General features: G+C 43.4%; 1 protein-coding gene across 2 annotated transcripts in view; it reads left to right on the forward strand.

The window, feature by feature from the left end:
- Positions 1-16460, forward strand: part of CNTNAP2 (contactin associated protein 2) — a 1915008-nt gene that overhangs the window by 1863837 nt on the left and 34711 nt on the right. The window contains exon 1 of one of the 2 annotated variants that reach the window (XM_080666271.1): positions 6143-6290. The exons of the other annotated variant lie outside the window; for it this stretch is intronic. The gene's annotated coding sequence lies outside the window, so the exon portion shown is untranslated. Of the gene's footprint in view, positions 1-6142; positions 6291-16460 lie in introns of those variants that run through there. 2 annotated transcript variants of the gene reach the window in all.

Raw genomic sequence — 16460 nt, forward strand, 5'->3', positions numbered from 1 at the left:
TGAAGTAAGCTCAGACTATCACTGTGGAAAAGCTGCCAGGATCACTGTCTAAAAACCGCACATGGCATCACCTACTTGGGTGAATTCAACCTGAATTTCAGAAATTCAATCCAACAATGTCACTGAGTTCACCAGACTAAGGGAAATTATTCATATTGAGAACAGTGTAAATATATTGACCCTTGCGAAAAAAGGCCCCCATGCAACTCCATTGATGCCTGGCAGTCAGGCCTCGGCTCTCGGAGGGCTTACTGCACACGTGCAGACATGGTTGTCTGGTTTTCTGGTCGTTAGATACAAGGGAAATCTGCATCCTTGAAAGAGGGTTCTTCGGTTAGCCTCCTCAGCACTGCAAGTGTTCGCCCAAGTTTTTGTAATGTTCACAGTAATGGGTCCAATGAACTACACAACGACCCACCTTCAGAAGACGTTCAAATGAATGACGCTAACGTGACCATGATCTTCACTTTTACTCAGCAGAGATCCCAGTTTGATCCAGTTGTATCTGACCTGGGATTCAGGCAGGTTTGGGGAAAGGAAGGTTGTGGGGTCAAGGAGTCTTTCCCCGAGGGATCCCAGGGTCTCCTGGGAAAGGACTCATTCAAGGGGAGAGAGGACACGATAAGAAGCGCAGCCCGTTCTCGGGGCTGAGGGCCACATGGGTTTTACTGTGGTGACTGGCAATCCAGAGGCCTGTCAATCAGGAGAGCAGCTATAGCAAAGACTTTCTGTGAATAACTCAGCGAAGCAGGTCGCCATGCAGACCTTTGTGAGAAACACTGGAAAGGTCAGGGACAGGGACCATCCCAGGTCAGAGAGAGCCTGCACGGGTGGGCCCACAGTCCTGTAGCTATGGTGAAAACTCAGCCACATCTGCAGGGACCGCAGGCTGCACCAGCAGCTTGGCCGTGACCACAGAGAGCACCCAGGCCCAGACAGATGTTCAGTACCAGCATTCAGCACCAGGGTGGGCACCCTTCCCAGTCCCCAGAAGGGTCGTCACTGCCTTGATGTTTCAGGAGGGAGAGGTTAGCAGGAGCTGGGTGCTCAGAGGGGAGGACTGGCTACATAGGCGCTGCAATTGTTGAGGAGACTTTGGGAGAGTGGGGACCCAGGAAGTCCTAAAGTCACAGCCAGAGAAACACTGTTTTATTGATGTTAAGACTCTACCCCCGGCCAGTATCCAGTATATGCAGGTGTCCCTTTGTCCTAGAATCTGTCTTTGGGTTGGAACGATTCACAGGCTGGGAGGAGGCACCAGCAGCCAGGGCGCCCTGCATCTGCACTGTCTCTGCACTGTGTCTAGAGGGAATAGAAGCGTGACTAAGCTGACTTGCATTCTGCCAACCAAAGGAAAATATAATTAACATGGCAGGGAGACTCAGCAGAACCCATGGGAACCTCCAAGAAGGAAAGGGTTCCCACAGCTCGAGGTGATGTCAGAGAAAAGAAAAGGCCACCCTTCTCTGATACCATAGCTGTCCCTTCTCTCATACCTACAGTTCAATAAAAGGACAAGACAATGAATGCCAGGGCAGCGTGCCAGTGAAAAGGAATTCCTGCCGCTAATGGTCATGGCAGGGGCTCTGGTCCTGCATCTCCAAGTCAGCTGTTGTATACAGCCCTGGTAACACCTTCCTGCAGAGACAAGAAAGCTCCCAGACCCCAGGAAGGAGTCAGGCCAGTTGCCATGTCAGTACACCCCAAGCTTATAATGTCGAGAGATGGAAGATGAGGCAGATATTAGCAGCCCCCCAGGAACAGAACTGTGAGGGCTGCCTGGTATCCATCTGGAGCCTGCTCCCCAGCGAACAGCCTCTGAAAAGGTGCAAAGGAACACTGCTCTCTAAACCATCTAATGGGCCTTCTCTTTCCCTCGGTGACACAGATTTGTATTTAGAGACTATTTGCTAAGCTTTATAGATTTTTATTTACTTAACATTACCGTAGTTTCTTGGATACATTCAGCTGTGGTATTCTCTAAAGTCTTTAATTATTTTACCTTTTTTTCCCATGACTTTAACAAGTTGGTGTGCAGCTTCTCTTAGCTTGAAAATCCTTTCTCTTTCATGCATGTTCCAAAACTAAGGCCTGGGAGCATGGCCGCCTGACTCCCTCCCCATTGCTCAGGCGCATTTATCCTGTCTTCCTGCACTGACGTCTGCTTACTCAGGCATTATGAAATTGGTTGAAATATCTGCCTTTCATTATGAGACTAGATGTCTTTATTCATTCCACATAAATTTAAAGAATATTGATATTGGATTGGAATGTGGTGGCAGAATTGACTCTGATTATAGTTCTATCTTACTTCACAGACTTTGGTTGGGATTTAATGAATTCTGCATATAAACATAATTTTATGAAAAAATAATAGCCTATTTCAGTTCTTAATAAGATGGTGGTTTTAATGAAATGACATGATTCTGTTGAATCTGGATTCCTCTAGAGAAGTGGAGAAGGAGGGACAGAAAAAGCTGAACACATGTGCAGGTTGACACGCTTCTCAAAATCATCTTTTTTTAATAAGTGAGGGTGGTGCCCTGGCTGATGTGGCTCAGTGTTTAGACCATTGGCCAGAGCACCAGAGGGTGGCAGGTTAAGGGCACATACATGGCCTGTGGGTTCGTTCCCCACCCCAGGTTGGTGAGCGTGCACGAGGTGACCAGTCAATGTGTCTCTCACATCAATGTTTCTCTCTGTCTCTCCCCATCCCCCTCCTTCCTCCCTTCCTCTCTCTCTCTCTCTCTCTCTCTCTCTCTCTCTCTCTCTCTCTCTCTCTCTGAAAAAGCAATAGGAAAAATATCCTCAGGTGAAGATTAACAAAAAAAAAGTTTTAAAAAAGTGATAGTGGTAATGCTCTTTTTAAAAAGTTAACATTGCCTTTAAGAAGAGTTTACCCACTGGGGAGTCTATGAATACTGACTGGCTCCTATCTAACTCACACTTCCTGTTTGCTTGATGGAAAAGAAAAAAGTCAAAAATAATATCTATATTCCAAACCAAGTGTTAAGTCATTTAAACAACTAGAGGCAAGAAAGTGTGGGCAACTTCCCCACCCCCACCCATTCCTCTAGTCTGGAGTTATCAGTGAAGATCTAATGTCATAGAACCTATATCCAAAATAAATGCCCTGCATTCCTTAAGGAACATTATTTTAATTTTTAAAAAGTTACTGGTTCTGACTTAAAATGTACTCACTCATTAGGCAATCAGTCTTTCAGATGTTTTAAAGGTAAAACACTCAAGTTTATCCCCAGGAGCCCAGTGGTGTGGAAAGAAACCGACCAGGCTTCTCTTGGCTCCTCTTTTGCTAAAACATCCACTGCATTTGCTAACTGTGGGACTGAATAAATGAGTTCGCTTCCCTGAGCACTGAAAATGCCCCAGGCAGACAGGCTAATAATTTCTCCCAGGGTGGCTCTAGGGGTTCACATACTTAAGTAACAGTCATGAAGATGCCTAGCTAAGAAGCTATCATTTATTCTCTCATTCAACAAATCTTTATTTATTGGCCCAGGAACTGTGCTTTGTACGTGCCTGGGATCTACTGGTGATTACCTGGTGACCAGCACAGGAGGACAGCTGGAATTTCCCTAATTCTTCCCTGACGTCGCGGCCTGGCCAGCCCCAGGCAGCCCACTAAGCCTGGCCAGTCCCCTGCTGGACAAACAGCGCTGTGCTCACCTTTCCTCTGCTTTGCTTTTGATTCCCTGGGAGGCATAGCTCCAGCCCCCAGGGAAAGTCCTCCCCCCACAAATCCAAGCAGTCCCCTCTAACCCTGCTTTCCCACCACAAGCAGCCTATAAAGACCCTCCTTCCTCCCAGGATGTGTTGCTCTATGTTTGCAGGTCCCCAAGCCCACATTCCTGGTGATGGCTCTAAGTAGCTGCAAAGAATTACCACACCTAGTTTATCACCAGAATCCCAATAGTGTAGAAAGAAAACATCTGAAAGACTGATTTCCTAATGAGTGATCACAGGGTCACCCGGGACCTAGTGGGAGTCAGATGATTTTGATAGGAAGCTGGGTTTGGGAACCACTGTTTCCACTTACAAGATTATGCACTTTTGTTTGGGCTTTTCAGAACCAGCAGGCATTTCCCTCCAATACTTCTTCCAGGAGCTGACCCTTCCCATCTGCTTCTTGCCCAGCTCGCAAAGCCTTACCACCAGATCTTTCTAATCTCATGCATAGAAACCTCATCTCTGCACAGAATAAAAAAAAGATTGGGTTTTTATGTATTTTTAGCCAGCTCTTGGCCCTGCCCCATGCAGAGCACACACTATATAAATTGGATTTTAAGGACACTTCTCTGCTAAATCCCAAGCTTATGTCTATGGTTTCTCCACAGTGAATACACCTTAATCATACTCCCTGCACTGCCTTCTGAGATGAAGGAGAAAAACAAGCAGCTGATCTCAGGGACTTAAGCAAAAGTCCTTGAACTTTTTAACCTGTATTATGGCTAAGACATGTTTTTTAAATTTAGACACAGTAAAATTCACCCTTTTTAGTATAGAGGTCAATGAGTTTGGCAAATGCCTATATTCTATAACTACCACACTAATCAACACACAGAACAATTCCTTATGTAACCCCCAAATTTCCCTTGTGCTCTTGTGGTCAACTGCTCTGTCTGCTCTCAGCCCCCGGGAGCCACTGATCTGTTTTCTGTCCACATCATTTTGCCTTTTCCCAAAGGGCATTTGTCACTTCAATGGAGACACACAATATGTTGGCCACAGCACTTTAAAATATCATGTATTTAAACAAATATTGGAGAAAGGGCTGACTATTCCTTCTTTATTTTTTGGTTTCTGCCTCTTATAATCTGCTATGCCTGTATCATTTTGTGGATCTTAATCCTTTCCACAGCATATGTGATGGATTAGAAAATCCAGGTGAAACAGGCACTTTATTTGGTAAATACAGACTAGCAGGTCCCTTATAAAGGTCCAGTTGACTTTCTTTCCCATGGCCAAAATTTTCCCACCTACCTTTCCACCCCACCTACTACCCTTTGCAAACTCCTAACTCTGATATGGTCAGTAATTGAGGTCCACTCCTGCTTGCTGGACCAGGAGACAGAACAAGGTTCATGTTGCCAGGGCTTCAGCGCTACACCTTGATCTGAAAACGCATCTTCTCACCTGTTTCCTGCCACTGCCATCTTCCCTTTCTTTGAGAAGGAACATACCAACAAAAGAAAAATACTTGATTTGATAAGATGCCAGAATATTAAGATGCTCCTGAAAAGTGTGGGGTGATTGAGCCCTTCCCAAAGGAGAGCAGAGGAGGAAACCAGAGAAGAAAAACACAGCAGGTGGGGCTTTCACAGGATCAGAACTTGAGTATTGGACAGGTCACCCTGCTCCAGCCATTTCTTGACAATTGGGAATCACCACACTAGGCTTGGGCAAGACTGGGAGGCAAGAGAAGGTCACTTGAGGTCAAGGAAAACCAGCAAACATTAGATGTATGTTTCCAGATCCAAGAGTTACCAAGCATTCCTCAAAAATAATTCCCACTGACCCTGGCCAGGTTGGCTCAGTTGGTTGAGTGTTGTCCCATGCATGCACTGAGAGGTTGCTGTTTGCAGCTGATTGATATTTCTCTCTCCCTCTCCCTTCCTCTCGCTCTAAAAATCAATAAAAACGTATTTTTAAAAATAATAATAATAATCCCTACTGAACCCAGTCTCCATGTGGCTGTTCCGGCCTGTAGCATCTAACACAGCCACGCTTTCCATCTCATGATGAGTACCTTTCACAACGAGAATAGGCATCATCTTCGTGGAATACACTGGAAACAGGTGTTCTCTCAAAGGCCAGGCTCTCAAAGCCCTCCTTGAAGATGAGCAATGTCTGACATATCTGACCCAGGTACCCTATGAAATCAAAGTCCAAATTTCACAAGAGGCAGATCTGCTCAAGTGCTGTGGGTATTGCCAATGTATGGAAGGCTACAAGTAAAATTATTAAAAAACAAACAAGCAAAAAACTCCAGTCCATATCTTAGGCCTTTTCTTAAATGTGTTGCCATCTCCACGCAATTCAGCCTGTGCCCCCAGCCCAGAACTCCACTCCGTGTTTTCCGCCCTCCCCACACCTGACGTTCTGTAGCCCAGGCTCTAGTCCCGCACACCCGGGCTGAAAGCAGCGGGCAGGAATTCCAGCTGCCGACAAAGGACAGTTCTGGGAGCTTCTCAAGTCTGACTTGGCCAGGGGGAAATCCACCTGCATCACCAAAGCGAGGGGCATACCTGAGCGGGGGCTGACCGCTAGAGGCAAGTATTGCCTGCTGGAGGCTTACTACTTTGAGAGGCTGAATTCCTGGAAGGGTCCGCTGCTCTCGGTCTGAGGGGCGCGAGAAAGAGTATGAAAGAGTGAATGATCCAACTGCTAAGGCGAGTGTTGTGACTGGGGTTTAACACTCCTTTAAGCAATGCCTTTGGTACAGGGATTTCTGATTCTTGATCTGGTCTCTGCAAGGTCGGGTGTTATTTTGGGAGCAGGATGAAGATGAGACTGAATCACTTAGAGTGCTTGAGTTTGCTTTAGTAGCACCCCCAGCTCTACAGCCCACAGGGTCACCACGAGGAACAGGTAAAGAAAAAGCTGGTAGAGTATTGCTTTGTGCAGAGTGTGTGTGTGTGTGTGTGTGTGTGTGTGTGTGTGTGAGAGAGAGAGAGAGAGAGAGAGAGAGCGCAAAGCTGAGATTTACATGGTGTGAACAGTTAAAAGTGTTAATAGGATTTCCAAGACTTGTTTAAAGAGGAGGGTTTCCTTTTTAATTTAGAGCAAATTATTTTGTTTTATAACAAAGATGCTAGTAAATGATAATAATGTACAGTGCTTTCTATAAGCATACACACACACACCCAACACTGGAAACTATCACCAAAAAGGAGCATACTTTCATGCTCCTGCAAAATAAATTATCCCCTAAATAAAATAGAATAATTAATAATTTGAGAAAATAAAGGATATAGGCTCCTCATATCATTGTGTTAAATTTAAAGTAATTGGTTCTATTTTATTTTGCTTTTTTTTTTTAAAGAGTAAAAGGAGCATCAAAATGCCTGTTAGGTTTTCCTCTTTTAAAATAAGCATAATATTTGGTTATCCCTGAAAAGGGCTTTAATTTTCCACCCTCATATTTGGCAGACAGCTCTCAGGACTTCGCTTATCTCCCAGTGGGGTCTGATTCCCACTTGCAGTCAGTGAAGAATAGAATCGATTCTCGCTTTTTCTTTGCATGATACCTAATCCTCGCCATTAGCACATCAGAAGTGCACAGCCTTCTGAATATGTGTCAATTCTTCCCACATTTCTACTGATTTACATCGATAATGATTGAAGCTCTTCTTTTGATTAAAAAGCCAAAGAATTAAGGAAATTGTGGATCTCTCCCTTCAGATTATTTATTTAGAGGACTCTCCACTAAATAAATTATATATTCTACTGCTTCTCCAGGTCCACCTTTACTTTTTCCAGAATCAACCAGCTCTGATTCTGAAGAAATGCCATGGCGGCCAATCAAAATCTAACTCTTCAATTCCTCTCTAATAGTACCTCTTGCCAGACTACACCTACTCCTGTGAAATGTCCAGGTTGCAAGTTCACTGCATTTAATTTATTCAGGAGGGGTTCCTTTGTTTTTAAATGGATATTGCATCTGTCCAAATAGACGCAGTCCATCACACTGTATTTGCACGGCTTTTTGTATATAGCTTCTGGCTGTTATTCAAATCATAAGGCTGCTGAAAATTAGTACCAGAACTAATACTAACAACCATTTCTCAGAAGTCTGTTGTGTACCATTACCTATACGAAGGCCTCGACTCATATTGTCCCAATTAATTCTCACTTCATTCTTCAGAGTTACCTAATATTATCCCCATCTTATAGATCAGAAAATTGAGGCTTCAGAAAGATGAAGCTACTAGCCCAGTATTACCTTCTAAGCGTGGAGTGGGAGCCATGTCTGTCTGACTCTTCAGGATCTTTATTTAATGCTCTGTTGCTCTCACCTTCACAATCCCAGAGTTCTGAGAACAAGATAAATTTCAGATAAATTAGTGTGGCCCTCATGTCGTCTCACCAGTGAAGGGGTAAAAAACAGTTTAGACAAAATGCACTGGATCTATAGGAAACCTCAGTACAGTGATGACTAATCACTGACTCCCCAAAATCCATGCTCCATATTCAGCCCAGTCTCTAATTTCCCAGTGAAGAGGAGGAGAGTGCCCCCACCCATGACCCCAAAGAGGGTATCTCCTCTCTTCCACTTACAGTGGAAGAAAAAGGAGAGCAGAGGTTCAGCCAGTGCATCTGAAAAGGAAGAGGGTTTTATGGTGTTCATTTCTTCTCCTATGTGAATCAACCAAGCCTAGAGCTATGTATGTGAGAAAGGTTGGGTCCCCCACAACAGGCTCTCCCAGTGGTCCTTAAACTGCTTGGCGGCATTGGTTTATCATGTTTTCAAAATCTGCTCACCACCAGGCTTCAAAAAGGACAATGCAAGTGTGAACTTTTAATCCTCAATAAAAAAAAGAAGTTAGAAATGACAGCCATTCAGCTACTTTCATCACTTTAAAAGTCTGTATTCCTGAAACTGGCCTCTAACTTATGGCTATATAATACAAGGAGTTGAGTGAGGAGAGGCTAGTCTGAAAGTCAGGATGTCTCAATTTTTTAAAAATTCCTTATTATTAATATCTTCTCATTCTGATTTAACCTGTGGATGTTCTTTTTCATTCCTTCTTATTAAGGCAAGGCTGTGTAACTTCTGAGGATTTGGGGAGCAGCCTCCATCATCAATCATTTTTTGTTCTAAAATCTTTGTATAACTGTGGGTACATACACAAGGAGTTAGTCATTGCACTGCTTTTGCAAGTAATCATAGTCATATTACGTCTTTTATTTGGCAAGCTCATTGTTTCATCTTTTACTCATTTGGAATTGGTGACCATTTGGATAGGGACTAAATGAAAGCTCACTGGGACCCTAATTACAGCCAGAGGAAAAGTCTGCAACGGAAATGAAACCAAAATCAATGTTGTGCAATGGAAGAGCACTTTTAGAAACAAAAATTATTTCAATTAAAATGTTAATTCTAGCCCTGGCCAGTGTGCTCAGTGGTTAGAGTGTCAGCCCATGCACTGAAGGGTCTCAGCTTTGATTCTCAGTCAAGGGCAAGGGCATGTACCTGGATTGCAGGCTCGATCCCCAGCCTGGTCAGGGCACATACAGGAGGCAACCAATCAATCTCTCTCTCTCTCTCTCTCTCTCTCTCTCTCTCTCTCTCTACCTCCTTTCCTCCCTCCCTCCCTCCCTCCCTCCCTCCCTCTTATTTCCTCCCCCTCCCACCCTCCCTTCCACTCTCTCTAAAAAGCAATGAAAAAAATATCCTCGGGGAAGGATTAACAAAAAATAAAATAAAATGCTAATCCTAAATCTCACCAAGGTAAATCTGCTCAGAAGACACCAAACTGAATTTCTTCCCAATGGAAAATTTACCTTCAAACAAGAAAGTGTTCTCACAGGTGGAGAGGAAAACTCCATGTGGAAAAGGAGCGGGTGAGAGAGCCCTGGGCTTCAGCCCCACCCACTTTCATCTCCAGTTAATTCTCCAGAAAGCTACAGATCCCTAAAACATGAAGCTGGCCAAGTCACTCCAAGTTTGAGAACCCACAGGGGCCCCAGGTTCCTAAGCACCTCTTTACCCAGCTGTCCTGCACCTCTATTCATCCTCAGTGCTGGGTGACTTCACCCTTAAGGGCAAAAGTGGCCAGCCCCTCCCCTGCATTCACTGGGCATTTGGTACCTGAACTTCCCAGACTCTAGTTTATTTCAGTATATGTTGAAGTATTTTACTTACGTCTCTATGTCTAGTCTTCCCATCTACAGTACAGGAACCCAGTCCTATTTCTCTTTCTGTCCTTGCTCTTCTCCATCTCTGACTCTTCTGTTTGAGTACTTCCTGGTACATAATACAGTAGTTGCTTCATCAATCAGTTCATTTCCCCAGGTGCAGACACACCACCTCAGATGCTAAAAACATTTGTAGATGCGATCAGTCAATAATTGTGGCAAAACTTTGTCAATCTGGGGAGGTGCTGAAAATGGAGACAAGGATATGCCCACTTCCAAAAGTTTCCAAAAAGTGTAAACTGGTAAAATGGTGACTGGCAAAATTCTGGAGCAGATTCCTGAGTAAGTGACATGTCAGGATTTAAAGAATAATAGAATTTGTATAACCCAAGATGAGTTATTCAGAATCAAGCCATACTAAGCTAAACATGTATCTTTTTTTGTGAGATTAGTAGAAGGGATATTTGAAACTAACTCAGGGATGTATTCTGATCAGCCTGGAGTTCTTGCTGCCGATCGATTACAATCTAATTATACCCCTGGAGTGCCATGGCTGACCAGTGTCCCAGGGCTAACATCATAGAGCCCTGTCTAATGGTCTTGACTTAGTGTTTCTTCATTTCAGCAAAACATTTGACACAACCTGTCATGGTATATTTTTTCACTTACTCAACAAATATTCATAAAAGGTACGTTATGTGCCAAGCGTTATATTCGGTGCTTATTCAGTGATTATGACTCAGAAGGAGATTATGCGTTCATTGCTAGCAAGAAAAACAAAGCCAAGTCATAAACTGACTGCCTGGAATTCTCTTTGGAACTAAGCAGGAAGTTAATGCCGTGCATCCTGATCTCAGGATGCACCGATGCTCCCCACTCACTCAGGTCTCTACTCAAGAGTCCTTTGACCATCCTGTCTATCAAACCTTGCTCAGGCATTTCTTATTTCCTTATGTTGCTTTATTTTTCTTCAGTGCACCTTTCATTCTTTGCAATTAATGTTTCAAAACAAGAATGTACTTAGTTGCCCATTGCCTATCTCCTTAGACTGTGGTGTGAAGAAGGGGAGGCATTTCATAGGACTGTGTCTTTGTTCCTTTCTGCTCCACATGTTTATCATTATTTATCAAATAATGGTAATTGTTTCTATTCCTGCCAATCAAACTTCCAGATGATGGAAAGTTAGGAGAGGGATAATGGATAAGGTAAATAAGAGAATCAAAATTCATTATAACAGCATATTCTAAAGCACTTTGATCATTGGAAAAGTATAATTCAATGTAAGTTATCATCATTATTTTAAGTGGATGTAAATCAGAGCCAAAAGCAAAAGAATAAAGATTAAATACAAGCATTTAGGTTCAAAAAAATTAATTACAATAATTCAAGATGAAGGAGATGAGGAGGGCAGCTCTATGCATGCAGGGATTTAGCCAGGAGAAGACAATCTTAGAGCTGCTGGTGTAGATACACAGTGTCCAGGTAGCTGAGCTGTCTCTGGACATTTTTGGATGGTCATCTAGTTAGGAGTTCCATGTCGTGAAGTGGACATTTCCAAAGCAGAAAGTGGCCAGTGGAAGGTAACTCACTCAGCAAACAGCAGTGGGGATTGGGGGGCATTTAGCCCCAAGGAGAGGGGAGTTGCAGGGGGGCACTGTCTTTAACTCCCTGAGGGGTGCTCACATGGGGATGGAGAGCTTGTGTGTGTTGAGGGCTAGGTTAGAACTGCTAGGTACTGGGGGCAGGTTTTCATTCAGGGAAAGGAGATGACCAGCCCACAGCCTATATCCCAGTATCAAGCCAGCTGCCACCACAGATATTTTAAGAGAAGCTAGGCAACCATGGGACCCAAGAAGGAAGCTGTAAGAGCTTGGCCAACTGGTCCTTGTGAACTAACCCTAACGTTACCCGTTCATTCTAATTTCAGGGTCTTCGTTCCATTCCCACTGATCCTTTTTCTACCTGGTTTGACAGCTGGTAAAATAATGCTGTGCATAGTTGGCTTCCTCAGGCTTGGAGGTGTGTGTTCTTCTTCAGGCCCTGATTCTTCCTATTCCCCTTGGGGTATTTCCCCCTTCTCCATCACTCTGCCCTCTCTGTGGGGTAGAGTTTGACACCTTTGCTCTTTGAGAGCCCTGTGAACTCTGTTATTATTATCCACTGGGCATTGTGACTCCATGCGTCTGTACATGGATTCCTTCACCTTTTACAGTGGTGGGTGTGCCCGAGCCTTCCCTAAATGACCTGAGTACAACCTGACCTCTGAGGATCTAGTGAGTGTATTTTACCTTGGAAAAAAATGGAAAGAACGACTGAAAAAATGCAACTTGGATATGTTTTTCTAAGGCAGTTTCTCTTTCTCAGTTCTCACAGTTTTAGAACTGAAATGCCATAGTTTCTTTTTAATTCCAGTTGGAAGATATGGTGGCTTGAACTAGATGATAATTCATGCAGATAGACAAAAATGGGCAGTTTCCTTGCGTATTTTGAAGGTACTGCAGATACTACCTGCTGATGGATTCGATTCAGGGAAAGTGGAAAAGGAAGGCCCAAATTCTTAATTCGTGTGTTGAAACTGAGGCTCTAAGAGATGAAGATACTTTTTTCTAAGGCCACAGAGCCATTCATGGCAGGGCTTGGACTTTGATTCAGCTCTCTAATCTCAGGGAAAAAAATGACTTCTCCTTCTTGCATAATTATGAAATTTGCATAAAAAGGGATAGGTGAGTATCAGCTCCTTGATATTGAGGCAATGATGTTTTGAGGCTGTATTTAATAGACAGTGGGTAATATCCATCCAACTAGTCAGTCAATTTGTGGTTCCTTTCAACCAGTCTTGTATTCTTTTGGAATCAATACGTTGTCTCTGACAGTAGGTGTTTGTAACCACAAATGCACTTCAGCTAAATTCTTTTCAGAGGTTGTCCTATTTTCAGAAGCAACATTTCCTAGTGATGTCATGAACTATTAGAGGCATAGTGGGCAACAGGGCAAGTTCATCTCTTGCAGGAGCTTGTCCCAGTAACATGTTCTATGGTTTTAGTAAACTGGCCTTAGTAAGCAAGCTGTCCTATAAAACCTCCCTCTGAGCAGCACATGCTATAAATTCCAATCCTCATTCTTCAGCTGATTCGCCAGGTAATTCAGGAAGAGTCCTTTTGCCTCTGAACTCTGGTCAAGATGTCCCCAGTAGCAATGGGGCGATAAGGACACATAGGTGATAACTTAAATCAATAAAGAAAAAAAAAAAAAAAAGATGTCCCCAGCCCTTTTATAGATCCAAGAATTTAAAAAAGAAAAAAACAGTAACAAAACTAGAAATATGGATACCAGTGCTTGTGGCTATCTGTTCATTTTTTCCCTAAATACTGAGTTCCCCACACATGCCGGATATGGTCTGTGGGAGGCAGCATGTGTGAGTGGCACCCTTGATCTTAGGCTTTTTCCTGACTCTCACACTAGTTAAGGTTTTGGCCTCCTCTCCTACATCTCCCTTTGAACAGGCTCCCTTCTTTACCTTCCTCCAAAGCCACCTGCCCTATATCTCAGGCCATTTTATCAGTTACCCTCGGAGCAGGACTGGCCGAATTCCAAGGGTAAACAAAGTTATTTCAAGGGATTTATAACTCAACTTTGCTGAAATGTGGTCCAAACACAGTACTGCTAATTATGAAAGCAAATGCTAATAAAGGTCTCCAGGGAGAGCTCTAAGTACCTGCTCCAAGACTCCAAGGTCCACAGGGCAGGCACCCAGCTATTGTTCAGGGGACCAGCACCCAGCTATTGTTGGGGGACCATTTTCAAGTCCTTTATGTAATTCAAGGTTCTCCTGAGAATGCCCCCTGAAGCGATCTCCTCAGAGAATGCCATGGGTGGGAGATGGGAAGAAACAAAATGCAAGAGAGGAGCCAATCAGGATTTTATTAAATATACCACAATACACTTTAATATAGTCACAGATTTGTATTTGGTTATGCAAAACTTCGGATTCTGGAATGATTTATACCCCTCAGAACCTGGAAATTAAGGCCAGCGGCATCCTCCGTAAAACACTCCCTTTTGTTTCTGAAGGAAACTTAAAAGAAAAAAAAAAGAAAAGAAAAAAAATATCTTACAGTGGCAAAAACTCTCCTACGAATTAACATCAACTGATAAGCTTTTAAGCACAAGGCTATATTGTTCTATAAATTTTCTTACACAAATGGCAGGACTATTAGACTCTCAAATAAAATTATTCTCAAAAGTTTTCCACCAGGGTGAAAGTTATTTTAAGTAATTTTTCAGGGATTCACACAAACATGCAAACACACAAGTATCCAGAAGCAAAACAGAAATTTGTACAAACTTCCAACTTAAATGTTACAATGGGAGAGGGGAGGGAGGAGAGGAGAGGAGAGAGAGAGAAACATTGATGTGAGAGAGACACATCAATTGGTTGCCTCTCCCACACAGGCCAGGATTGAACCTGCAACCCAGGCATGTGCCCTGGACTGGGAATCGAACCCATGATCCTTCAGTGCATGGGCCAGTGCTCTAACCACTGTTCAGGACAATGTTCCAGTGTCTTGATTGGAACATTGCTGTATCTATTTGGCAAAATCATCAAAACTGCCCATACACTTAAAGTAGGTGCGCTTATTGTATACCAGTCAGATATAAGTACGCTTGATTCAAAAAGTAAAAGGCAAACCAAAAATAATTGTTTTATATTTCCTTAATATATTTGATTCTGTCTCCAACTTCTGGTATTTTTATTACCAAGGATTTTAGTTTGAGTACAAGCAGAGTAAGCACAGCTATTGTCAAAAGTTTCCTGTATTAGAACTAAGGTTTAGCCAGGAAATTAACTTTTAGCCCTAAATTCATGTTATTTTGAGATAAAACAAATGCACATCTCAAAATAACCAACCTGTGCAGCACATAGCTGGCTTGTACAACTTGAAAACTCAGATAAGCTCCGGAAGTCAAAACACAGTTTTACAACCCTTAGTGGGTGTCTAGGAGTAATCAAGGGGTCTATTGTATGCTTTGATAAACTGAAAAAAAATATGGTTTGAAGCCTGTCAACCAAATAGTAGCCTCCAATATTTTGAAGCAAATCTTAGTTCCAAGTATTTCTTTCCTGTCACATTTTTCTGGTTCCTTTTGATAACCAAGGCAATCTTTAGTTCTTTGAACTGCTTCCTTAGAAAATTTGTTGACATGGCCAAAACCCTGTAGCTCTGTGGGGATTTAGAGCCATTCCAAAGTGGCCTTGGTGAATTATTTTGGGCGGCCCCTAGAGTGCTGGTCCCATCCAGGGCGCTGAGTGTGGAAGCAGAGCCTCCCAGAACTTCAGGAGACTCATTGCACCTTCCTCCGCACCCAGCCCTGGGCTCCCAGTCCCAAAGCCTCAATTTGACTCTAGGACAGGGCAGGTGAGGGGTTTCCTAAGACACCTCCCTTCCCTGGGAGAACTGCCCTTTACCACTTCTCCAAAGTCAGAAACACAAGTTCTGATCAAAGCCCACCTTTTTCCTGTGTCCTTGGGCTCCCATTCTCCCTCACGCCCCCAGAATCACCAGCGCCCCTGGAGGGTGAGAAATTCACATTCTCCGCTTGGACTGCCTGTGGACACACGTAGGCAAGCTCCCAGCCTGGACTCTGTGGTGCCCCAGCTCCAGCCACCATGCGGGGCTCAGACCCCCTTGAGGTGGAGGAAAGGGGGTCATTACAGACAAAACAAGAAACCTCAAAATCAGAAGAAAGCTGGGCCATAAATGAGGTGTGTTTAAAGTAGTCAGCATCTCTGCACGTACTGAAGGCGAGAAGTTTAGCAAGTGTAATTGTTCTCCTGAGGCTTAATCATGAGGACCCTGACTTACTAGTAGAAAGAAAGAATAAAGAAAACCCACTTTCCTTATTCACCAGCCCAGCTGCTCTTTGAGGATACTCATTGCCCTGATCATCCAATATTCCTTCCGTGTTAATAACAATCAGAGGTAATTACAATTTTGTTTCAATTGGCGGCTTTTTCTCTCTCCTATTCTAAGTGCTAATAGTTTGCCAAGTTGACTTTATGTAATATCTGTGATTGCCTATGGCCCCATCCAGGACTCTTCCTGTACTGAGAAGTCAGCCTGTTGTGAGTTTCTGTTTACAAAGTGCCCCATTATCCAAGGATTCTAAATGAGGAGGTAGGATATGGAATAAGCCTGGACATAGTTCCCACGTGTGAACACTGACTGCCATTTGTTGCTCCCTTGTGCCATAAATCTGGATAGATTTATCTGGAGCCTGGTTACTTTTTCTCCAGAAACATTTTACATAATTTGAAAACAAAGTGATAGACTGTACAGTTAGAGGGGAACAGAACCCAGCAAAGGACTGTCTGTACCACCAAGGAGAGCCACGCCATGTGCCACATCAGACATGAGTAAGCATCCATTTCTGTCGCTATGTGAACTTCGGTTTCTGAGAACCAGGAACGGGCATCAGTAACCCTGGCTCAGCCATCGATAAGTTACTTAACAGAACTAATCCTTGGTTTCCTCATCTATCAATTGGAACTATTAATACCTACCACTCTTATTTCATTTTGA

The sequence above is a fragment of the Plecotus auritus genome, assembly GCF_963455305.1.
Source record: "Plecotus auritus genome assembly, chromosome: 4".
NCBI classification, from domain to species: domain Eukaryota; kingdom Metazoa; phylum Chordata; class Mammalia; order Chiroptera; family Vespertilionidae; genus Plecotus; species Plecotus auritus.